This window comes from Dendrobates tinctorius, unplaced genomic scaffold, assembly GCF_039654945.1.
Source record: "Dendrobates tinctorius isolate UK_male_01 unplaced genomic scaffold, ASM3965494v1 ptg000030l, whole genome shotgun sequence".
Taxonomy (NCBI): Eukaryota; Metazoa; Chordata; class Amphibia; order Anura; family Dendrobatidae; genus Dendrobates; species Dendrobates tinctorius.
In genome coordinates, this window is record NW_027361698.1 from 8,786,594 (window position 1) to 8,798,350 (window position 11,757).

Genomic DNA, 11,757 nt, shown 5'->3' on the forward strand with positions numbered 1-11,757 from the left:
TATGTCACAGGCTCGATGGCACAGGTGTGAAAAAAGTGACTACAGGATAAGGGAGATTTAGATTTTCTGCAGACACTTTTGGACACTGGACACTTTTGGATTGTGTGAGGCCCACTGAATATCAGAGCGCTATGTCACAGGCTCGATGGCACAGGTGTGAAAAAAGTGACTACAGGATAAGGGAGATTTAGATTTTCTGCAGACACTTTTGGACACTGGACACTTGGATTGTGTGAGGCCCACTGAATATCAGAGCGCTATGTCACAGGCTCGATGGCACAGGTGTGAAAAAAGTGACTACAGGATAAGGGAGATTTTGAATTTCTGCAGACACTTGTGGACACTGGACACTTTTGGATTGTGTGAGGCCCACTGAATATCAGAGCGCTATGTCACAGGCTCGATGGCACAGGTGTGAAAAAAGTGACTACAGGATAAGGGAGATTTTGAATTTCTGCAGACACTTGTGGACACTGGACACTTTTGGATTGTGTGAGGCCCACTGAATATCAGAGCGCTATGTCACAGGCTCGATGCAGCAGGTGTGAAAAAAGTGACTACAGGATAAGGGAGATTTTGAATTTCTGCAGACACTTGTGGACACTGGACACTTTTGGATTGTGAGAGGCCCACTGAATATCAGAGCGCTATGTCACAGGCTCGATGGCACAGGTGTGAAAAAAGTGACTATAGGATAAGGGAGATTTTGAATTTCTGCAGACACTTGTGGACACTGGACACTTGGATTGTGTGAGGCCCACTGAATATCAGAGCGCTATGTCACAGGCTCGATGCAGCAGGTGTGAAAAAAGTGACTACAGGATAAGGGAGATTTTGAATTTCTGCAGACACTTGTGTACACTGGACACTTTTGGATTGTGTGAGGCCCACTGAATATCAGAGCGCTATGTCACAGGCTCGATGGCACAGGTGTGAAAAAAGTGACTACAGGAAAAGGGAGATTTAGATTTTCTGCAGACACTTGTGGACACTGGACACTTGGATTGTGTGAGGCCCACTGAATATCAGAGCGCTATGTCACAGGCTCGATGGCACAGGTGTGAAAAAAGTGACTACAGGATAAGGGAGATTTTGAATTTCTGCAGACACTTGTGGACACTGGACACTTTTGGATTGTGTGAGGCCCACTGAATATCAGAGCGCTATGTCACAGGCTCGATGGCACAGGTGTGAAAAAAGTGACTACAGGATAAGGGAGATTTAGATTTTCTGCAGACACTTTTGGACACTGGACACTTTTGGATTGTGTGAGGCCCACTGAATATCAGAGCGCTATGTCACAGGCTCGATGGCACAGGTGTGAAAAAAGTGACTACAGGATAAGGGAGATTTAGATTTTCTGCAGACACTTTTGGACACTGGACACTTGGATTGTGTGAGGCCCACTGAATATCAGAGCGCTATGTCACAGGCTCGATGGCACAGGTGTGAAAAAAGTGACTACAGGATAAGGGAGATTTTGAATTTCTGCAGACACTTGTGGACACTGGACACTTTTGGATTGTGTGAGGCCCACTGAATATCAGAGCGCTATGTCACAGGCTCGATGGCACAGGTGTGAAAAAAGTGACTACAGGATAAGGGAGATTTTGAATTTCTGCAGACACTTGTGGACACTGGACACTTTTGGATTGTGTGAGGCCCACTGAATATCAGAGCGCTATGTCACAGGCTCGATGGCACAGGTGTGAAAAAAGTGACTACAGGATAAGGGAGATTTTGAATTTCTGCAGACACTTGTGGACACTGGACACTTGGATTGTGTGAGGCCCACTGAATATCAGAGCGCTATGTCACAGGCTCGATGCAGCAGGTGTGAAAAAAGTGACTACAGGATAAGGGAGATTTTGAATTTCTGCAGACACTTGTGGACACTGGACACTTTTGGATTGTGTGAGGCCCACTGAATATCAGAGCGCTATGTCACAGGCTCGATGGCACAGGTATGAAAAAAGTGACTACGGGATAAGGGAGATTTTGAATTTCTGCAGACACTTGTGGACACTGGACACTTTTGGATTGTGTGAGGCCCACTGAATATCAGAGCGCTATGTCACAGGCTCGATGGCACAGGTGTGAAAAAAGTGACTACAGGATAAGGGAGATTTTGAATTTCTGCAGACACTTGTGGACACTGGACACTTTTGGATTGTGTGAGGCCCACTGAATATCAGAGCGCTATGTCACAGGCTCGATGGCACAGGTGTGAAAAAAGTGACTACAGGATAAGGGAGATTTTGAATTTCTGCAGACACTTGTAGACACTGGACACTTTTGGATTGTGTGAGGCCCACTGAATATCAGAGCGCTATGTCACAGGCTCGATGCAGCAGGTGTGAAAAAAGTGACTACAGGATAAGGGAGATTTTGAATTTCTGCAGACACTTGTGGACACTGGACACTTTTGGATTGTGTGAGGCCCACTGAATATCAGAGCGCTATGTCACAGGCTCGATGGCACAGGTGTGAAAAAAGTGACTACAGGATAAGGGATATTTTGAATTTCTGCAGAAACTTGTGGACACTGGACACTTTTGGATTGTGTGATGCCCACTGAATATCAGAGCGCTATGTCACAGGCTCGATGGCACAGGTGTGAAAAAAGTGAATTGTAGAATTGGGCAGAATAGGAATCTCCCTAGAGTGTAGGTCTGTAAGAACGGAACAAGTCCTCCACTTATCCTTCCACAGTGACACACAGATAGCTTCACTGTGGCTGTGATAACAGCCGTTACACGGTACTGTGTGAGGAGCGTACACCGCTGTATGGTGTGAATAAATGCACGCTCAGTACCTCAGCAGGACAAGAAAAAAATTGGGATTGCTTTTAAAAAAGCAGTTGGCAGAGCAGTGGGGAAACAGCAATGCAGCTGTCAGGAAGCCTTAGAAGGCAGCCTAAAAACCAACACCGCTGATCCACCACAATATAGCCTCCCCTTGCACTGCACACACAGTGACTGGTGTGTTGCACAGGCAAAATCGCTAGCAGCAGAAGCAGTTTTTTTTTCTTCTTCCCTGCCTAACGCTCTCCCTACAGAATCAGCAACCTCTCCCTATGCTAAGATCGGCAGAAGTAAGATGGCGGTTGGCGTGCACGCCCTTTTATAACCCCTGTGACGCCCACCAAAGCAAGCCAATCACTTGCATGCCCTTCTGAAAGATGGTGGTGACCCCTGCCTATGTCATCACGTTGCCCACAGTGTCTGTGGATCCTGAAAAAGAGCGCTAAACAATCTTTTGAAACGCGACTTTGGCGCGTAAGTCGCCGACCTCGTGGCCGACCTCATCATAGGGTCGGGTTTCGTTTCATGAAACCCGACTTTGCCAAAAGTCGGCGACTTTTGAAATTGTTCGACCCGTTTCGCTCAACTCTAAAAAACACCCTTGCCAAAAATGGAGCGACTTTTGCATCACTGAATACGTTCACCCTGGTGTTCTTGTGGCGGAGAATGAGGAGACATTCATGAAGGCGTCATTAATAACTTGGCCCAATGTAAAGGAGAAATGTGTTGTCTTCCAGGTGCAAAAATTAAAGATGTGTCTGACAGGATATCAGGACTCTTCAGACCTACAGATGACTACCCATTCCTGCTACTACATGTGGGGACAAATGACACTGCAAGAAACGACCTGGAAACCATCTGCAGAGACTTTGAAGACTTAGGCAAGAAAGTGAAAGAACTGGGAGCGCAGGTGGTCTTCTCTTCCATCCTCCCAGTGGATGGCCATGGAACAAGGAGGTGGAATAAGATTCTGCAGGTGAACAACTGGCTACGTCGATGGTGCCGTCAGCAACGATTTGGATTTCTGGATCACGGAGTGAACTACTTATACGATGGACTACTTGCTAGAGATGGGGTGCACCTTACGAAGACTGGAAAGCAGGTATTTGGAAGTCGCCTTGCTACACTTGTAAGGAGAGCTTTAAACTAGAACAACATGGGAAGGGAAGCAAAAGACCAGAAAAAGCCATACACCTGACAAATGCTATTGAGAACTCTGCTATTAGAAGTGGAAAGGAAGAACAAAGACGAAAGAATCTAATTAATAAAAATATTGGAGAAAGAGAAACCAATCACAAACTAAAATGTTTCTATACTAATGCACAAAGCATGGGCAACAAACAAGGAGAATTGGAACTACTAACACAGGAAAAGAAATATGATGTCATTGGAATCACTGAAACTTGGTGGGACAATACACATGATTGGAATACAAGACTAGAAGGATACAACTTATTTGCAAGAAACAGACTTGATAAACGAGGAGGGGGTGTCGCATTGTATGTTCGAAACGCGTATATCTGCACAGAGATTGAAGCTTCAGAGACTGGGAGTTCTGTGGAAACTGTTTGGGTAAGAATACAAGGACAGAACAATGGAAAGGACACCATTGTAGGCATTTACTACAGGCCGCCTGTGCAAGCTGAAGCTATGGATGAACTCTTTATGCATCAAATGGCCAAGTTCTCCAAAAAATATGACATAGTTGTCATGGGAGATTTCAACTATCCAGACATTTGTTGGGAATCTCTCTCTGGCAAAACTAACAGGTCAAGGAAATTCTTATCCTCTCTTGCTGACAACTTTATCTTCCAAAAGGTAAGGGAGAAAACAAGGGGAACTGCTACCTTGGATCTAATCCTTATAAACAGGGAGGAAATGGTTGAGGAGGTAAAAGTGGCTGGGACCCTAGGAGGTAGCGACCATGCTATTTTAGAATTTTGGATAACTAGAGGCGGAAGACCTGTGAAGACTCAGACGTCAAGGTTAGATTTCAGAAAGGCAGATTTTAAGGGATTCAGAAAGAGAATTGGAGGGATCCAATGGCTGGATATCCTTAAAGACAAAAATGTCCAGGAAGGATGGGAAATCTTGAAAAATGAAATTCTCAAAGCACAGTTGTTAACAATTCCGAAAAGAGGGAAGAATAGGAAGCAGTTAAGGAAACCAGGATGGATGAACACAGAACTTAAGCACATGCTAAAAAGGAAGAAAAAAATGTTTATAAAATGGAAAGAGGGAGGCATATCTAAAGAAGAATATAATGCTGTCTGCAGAACCTGCAGGGCACAAATCAGATTAGCTAAAGCTGAAAATGAATTGAGGCTTGCAAGAGATGTCAAAAGCAATAATAAAGGATTTTGGGGATATGTCAAAAGTAAAAGAAAAGTCAAAGATGCTATAGGATTTTTACAGGATGAAAATGATGAAATGGTAAGACAGGATGTTGAGAAGGCTGAACTTTTAAATTCCTATTTTGCATCTGTTTTCTCTCAGAAAGGAAATGTAACATCAACTGTTATTCACTGTCCTATTAAGGGAATAGAAGAATCCAGGATATCTATAAACAGAAAGATAGTGAGGAAACACTTAGCTAGCCTAAATGAATTCAAGTCTCCAGGTCCAGATGAATTACACCCCAGAGTACTGAAGGAGATAGCAGAAGAAATTTTTGAACCCCTCTCTATAATCTTTGAAAATTCTTGGAGAACAGGAGAAGTGCCAGAAGACTGGAGAAGAGCAAATGTTGTTCCTATCTTCAAAAAGGGGAAGAAGGTGGACCCAGGTAACTATAGGCCGGTGAGTCTGACTTCTATACCAGGAAAGATCTTTGAACAAATTATTAAACAACATGTATGTCAATACCTGGATAAGAATGAAGTGATTAAACAGAGTCAGCATGGGTTTGTAACTAATAAGTCATGTCAGACTAACTTAATTTCCTTCTATGACGGTATCACTGATTGGGTGGATCAAGGAAATGCTGTAGATATAGTATATCTTGACTTCAGCAAAGCATTTGACAAAGTCTCTCATACAATCCTTATTGAAAAAATGATTAAGTATGGAATGGACAAGGCAACTGTTAGGTGGATTCATAACTGGCTTAGTGATCGGACCCAAAGAGTGGTCGTAAATGGCTGCACATCCAGTTGGAAGAATGTCTCAAGTGGGGTACCACAGGGCTCTGTCCTGGGCCCTGTATTGTTCAACATCTTTATCAACGATTTAGATGAAGGAATTGAGGGTAAACTGATTAAATTTGCTGATGACACAAAGCTAGGAGGGATAGCTAATACTAGAGAAGAGAGAGAGAGGATTCAAAAAGATTTAAATAAACTGGAGAAGTGGGCAGCAACTAACAGAATGGTTTTTAACAGGGAGAAATGCAAAGTACTACATCTGGGCAATAAAAATGGAAAAAGCATATATAGAATGGGAGTAATAGGGCTAAGTGACAGCACATGTGAAAAAGACTTGGGTATACTAATAGATCACAGACTGAATATGAGTCAACAGTGTGATGCAGCAGCAAAAAAGGCAAATGCAATTCTAGGATGTATTAACAGAAGCATACAGTCTAGATCACGTGAAGTCATTATTTCCCTCTACTCCTCTTTGGTCAGACCTCATCTGGAATATTGTGTCCAGTTTTGTGCACCACATTTTAAAAAAGACATCAACAAACTGGAGCAAGTTCAGAAAAGAGCGACCAGAATGGTGACCGGTCTGCAAACCCTGTCTTATGAGGAAAGGTTGCAGGATTTGGGAATGTTTAGTTTGCAAAAGAGAAGACTGAGAGGAGACTTAATAGCTGTCTACAAATATCTAAGGGGCTGTCACATTGTAGAAGGATCAACTTTATTCTCATTTGCACAAGGAAAGACTAGAAGCAATGGGATGAAACTGAATGGGAGGAGACACAGATTAGATATTAGAAAAAACTTTTTGACAGTTAGAGTGATCAATGAGTGGAACAGGCTGCCACGAGAAGTGGTGAGTTCTCCTTCAATGGAAGTCTTCAAACAGAGGCTGGACAGACATCTGACTGGGATGATTTAGCGAATCCTGCTTTGAGCAGGGGGTTGGACCAGATGGCCCAGGAGGTCCCTTCCAACTCTACGATTCTATGATTCTATGATTCTAGGAGCGGGTCTCCTAGACTTGTAATGTCCATACATGCAGTGCATGGACTGACAAACATTTCCACATGGGGGGTGCATTTTTAAAGAAATATATTATGGACATCATAGACAGACACTCTTGCCAAAAATTGGACTGCTTGTAGCAGCACAGAATACGTTAACCCTGGTCATCTAGTGGCAGAGAGTGAGGAGACATTGATGAAGGCCTCAGTAAAAACTAGGCCCAATGTAAAGGAGCAGGTCTCCTAGACTTGTAGCGCCCATACATGCAGTGCATGGGCTGACAAACATTTCCCCATAGGGGGTACATTTTATAAAAATATACTATGGGCATCATAGACACCATTGCCAAAAATTGGACTGCCTGTAGCATCACAGAACATGTTAACACTGGTCATCTACTGGTGGAGAATGAGGAGATATAATGATAAATCATACTGAAATCAAATAAATAAATAAAAAATGTGAATCCATCTATGAAATAAAATAACAAAAGGGAGGGGCGAATACAGGTTCATAGATATGAAGCCAGAATGTGTTCAATGAGATATGTTTGTCCCTAGCAACAGCTCAGAGACAGGGATGTAAATAAAAATATAATATAGTAGGATTTCACTATATTTATATTGGAGAGGTATACACTAGGTCATAAGAGGATGTTCCACACATAGGATAAATGGTAAATATAAGAATAAATGGGAAGAATATATATACATCTCAGTTTTATGACAGATCTCCCTGGGGGAGTAACGTTTGTTTTGGTTTCAAATTAGTATAGGGCATCATAAAAACACGCTTGCCAAAAATTGAGTAATAATAATAACGATGTACAATTTAAAATAATATTGGGGTACCGTGTTAGCCAGAAAAATAGATGTAAATACTTATGTCCCCAAAAAAATTGAGAAAAGTATTCAAGGAGTGATTCCATTATTGGCTAACCAGAGAAATTATATTTGCAAGCAAGCTTTCAGGGCTCAGATGGCCCCTTCATCAGGCTAGATTACAAGTGAATTACTGAGAAGAGACGGCAACATTTAATTAGGAATTACAACAGGATATGAGGTGATACAGGCCAAGGAAATCAATTTAAGGTTTTTGTTACACATGCAAATGAGGTGGAAGTGTTCTATTAGAGATCTGAAGACCTTCTTGTGGAGGTGTGAACTGTGTCATGTAATGAGTCATGAATCCAGGTGTCAAATTGAGTCCTATTGTAAGAGGAGATTGAGACATATTTATAAATTTGAACTCCCAAATTTTTCTTTCTCTGTCACTATTAGGCTAAGTGCACACGTACCGGAACTCTCGCGGAAATTACCGCGAGAATTCCGGAATTCCAGTCTGCGGGAAAATCGCATTTTAAATTCCCGCGATTTTCCCGCGGAAAAACTAGCATTTTGCAAGCGTATTTAGCTTGCAAAATGCTAGCGTTTTCCAAGCGATCTGTAGCATCGCTTGGAGAACTGATTGACAGGTTGGTCACACTCATCAAACATAGTGTTTGACAAGTGTGACCAACTTTTTACTACTGAGGCCGCCTATGTAGCATCAATAGTAAAAGATAAAATGTAAAAAAAAATAAAAAATGGTGTCATTCTTACCTTCCGACGTCCCGCGCAGCCGTTCCCAGTAATCCTTTGCGAAAATGCCCGCGATGACGTCCGTTCTCGCTGGATCGCGACGTCTCGCGGTAATTAGCGATGACGTCGCGCGAATGACCGCGAGACTTCGCGATCCCGCGAGATCGGACGCCATCGCGGGCATTTTCGCAAAGGATTACTGGGACCGGAGCGTGGAGAGAAGCGAGAATGCTGCGCAGGACGTCGGAGGGTGAGAATAACAATATTTTTTATTTTATAATTCTATTTTTTACAGGGATATGGTACCCAAAGCCCGGAGGACAGTCTCCTCTCCTCCGGACCGTGGGTACCATCCGCAATTGTTCTGCTTACTTTCCGCATGGTGTGCACAGCCACATGCGGGAAGTAAGCGGAACAATGCATTCCTATGGGTGCGGGATCGCCGCGATTCCGCAAAATAATGAGCATGCTGCGTTTTTTACCGCGAATCGATTCCGCCGCGGTAAAAACCGCAGCATTAGCACAGCATTGCGGAATCCCATAGGAATGCATGGGATGCTTATATTTCGCGTTTTCGCGGCAAAATCGCGCGGTTAAAACCGCCGTGGAAACGCGTAAAAAACGCCACGTGTGAACTCAGCCTTAAAGTGACCTTTCAATATTAGGACTTTTAAATCTGACAAGCTGTGTCCAGGTCTAGGGAAGTGTATTCCTACAGGTGTGTCCAGCTCATTTTTAATAGTGTGTCTATGCAGCTTCATCCTTGTTTGTAGTTTTTGCTTAGTTTCCCCGATGTATGTCCCTGCATTGCACCTTGTACACTGTATCATGTACACTATATTGGAGGATGTACATGAAAAAGAGTCCATGATCTTATAGTCCTGATTTGTGTTGGGCATGGAGACTTTATCTGTTGGTGATATGCGGGTGCAGTTCATAATAAATAATAATAATTTTATTTTTATAGTGCCGACATATTGAGTGACTTTTGCATCACGGAATACGTTCACTCTGGTGTTCTACTGGTTGTGGATGATGAGGATGAGGATAAGAAGGAGGATAACACCAAACAGACCAAATCAGGAAGCGGATAGCCATGTGTGGTTGTGAAGAGGTGCATGAGAATACATCTCCACAAAAAAGACAATGTATTTGAGGTTATGTTTCGCTGTTTTCATTCGGTGGTGTACAGAAGTTTTGCCCAATCTTGCCCTTGTTCATTTTTATAAGAGTCAGCCTGTCAGCATTGTCAGTTGACAGGCGGATGCGCTTATCTGTTATAATTCCACCAGCTGAACTAAAAACCCGCTCTGACAGAATGCTAGTAGCAGGGCAGGCCAGGACCTCCAAGGCATAGAGAGCCAGTTCATGCCACATGTCCAGCTTCGATACCCAATAATTAAAAGGCCGAGAGGAATCCTGGAGGATGTTTGTACGATCTTAAAGGTACTCCCACACCATCTTCCGAAACATTGCACTTCTTGGGACAGCACCCCTTGCCTCTGTGGCATCACGATGGGAGGGTCTGAGAAAACTGTCCCAGAACTTTGCCATTGTTCCCCTGCCTGAGCTGGATTGTACTTCTGTCTCTCTCGCTTGGACTCCTTGGTTGTACAACAAACTCTGACGTCTGCTGCCAACGTTCTCACATGGGAATTTTTTCTGTAATTCTGTTACAAGGGCCCACTGATACAGTATCATTTTTGTACACCTCTATGCCTCTGGAAGAAGAGATTGAAAGTTCTCCTTGTAGCATGCGTCTAGAAGTGTCACCAACCAGTAATGAGTGTCACCGAAAATTTTTATAATGCGAGGGTCACGGGAAGCGCAGCGCAGTCATGCATGGCAGACTTCTAACAGGCAAGACTTCCGTGTCCTCACCCACAGGAAGACTCACCAAGCTGTCCTCCTCATCCTCCTCCTCCCTGTCCTCAGGCCATCCCCGCTGAACAGATGGTATGACAGCTGTGCTTGTAATACCATCTATAGTGCATTAAAATAGCTCCTGTTCTTCCTCCTCCTCATTGTTTACCAACCCAAATTGCGGCGACATGAGCCTTGGCTGAGTGTAATCACTCTGTATGGTTCCTTGCTCCATGTCCTCATTCTCTGCCTGGAATGCATCCTCTTTAATTGTGAGCATAGTGGTTTTCAGAATGCTGAGAAGCGGGATGGTGATGCTAATTATAGCGTCATCACCGCTCACCATCTTGGTGCAGTCCTCAAAGTTTTGGAGGATGGTACATATGTCTGAAATCCATGTCCACTCCTGAGGTCTTATGTATTGGAGTCTGGACTGAATATCAACTGCCTTGTTGATGCTGGTAGTCAACAGCTGCCCTCTTCTGCTCACAAATCCTTTCCAACATATGCAGTGTAGAGTTCCAAAGCATAGGGACATCACACACCAGTCGATTAGCCGGAAGCTGCAAACGCTGCTGAAGCACAGAAAGGGTGGCTGAAGCTGTTGCTGACTTTCTAAAATGGGCAGACAGATGGTCATACTTTCACTAGCAGATCCAGCAGCTCCGGGTAGCTTCTGAGAAAGCGCTGAACCACGAGGTTAAGCACATGGGCCAGGCAAGGTACGTGTATGAGCTCACCTTGCCTCAGAGCCACCACCAGGTTCTGGCCATTGCCATGCCACACACGACCATGCCTGGTTGTAGGTTCAGCAGTGTCATCCAAATATCTGACTGCTCTTTCAGCACGGTCCACAACTCTTCTGAATTGTGCGGTTTGTCACCTATGCAGTTAGCTTCAGCACAGCCTGTTGCCGCTTGGCTGAGGCAGTGCTGCAGTGCTTCCAGCTTGTGACTGATGTGTTCATCTCAGAGATGGAGGCTGAAGAAGAAGAAGAGGAGGTGCAGGAGCTGTAGACTGTGGGGGCAACCCTGATTGACGGAGGGCCCGCAATCCTCAGCATGGAGAGGATGTGTTCCATCACAAGGTTCGACTTGGTCCCGGCTTCCACTATGTTTACCCAGTGTGCCGTCAGTGAGATGTACCGTCCCTGCCCACAAGCACTTGTCCACGTGTCCGTGGTTAGGTGGACTTTCCCAGTAACAGCATTATTGAGGGCACGGGTAATGTTTTGTGACACATGCTGGTGTAATACCGGTACGGCACAATGGGAAAAATAGTGGCGACTGGGGACTGAGTACCTTGGGACGGCCGCCGCCATAAGCTTCCTTCTCAACAAGCCTAAAAGGCATCATTTCGAAC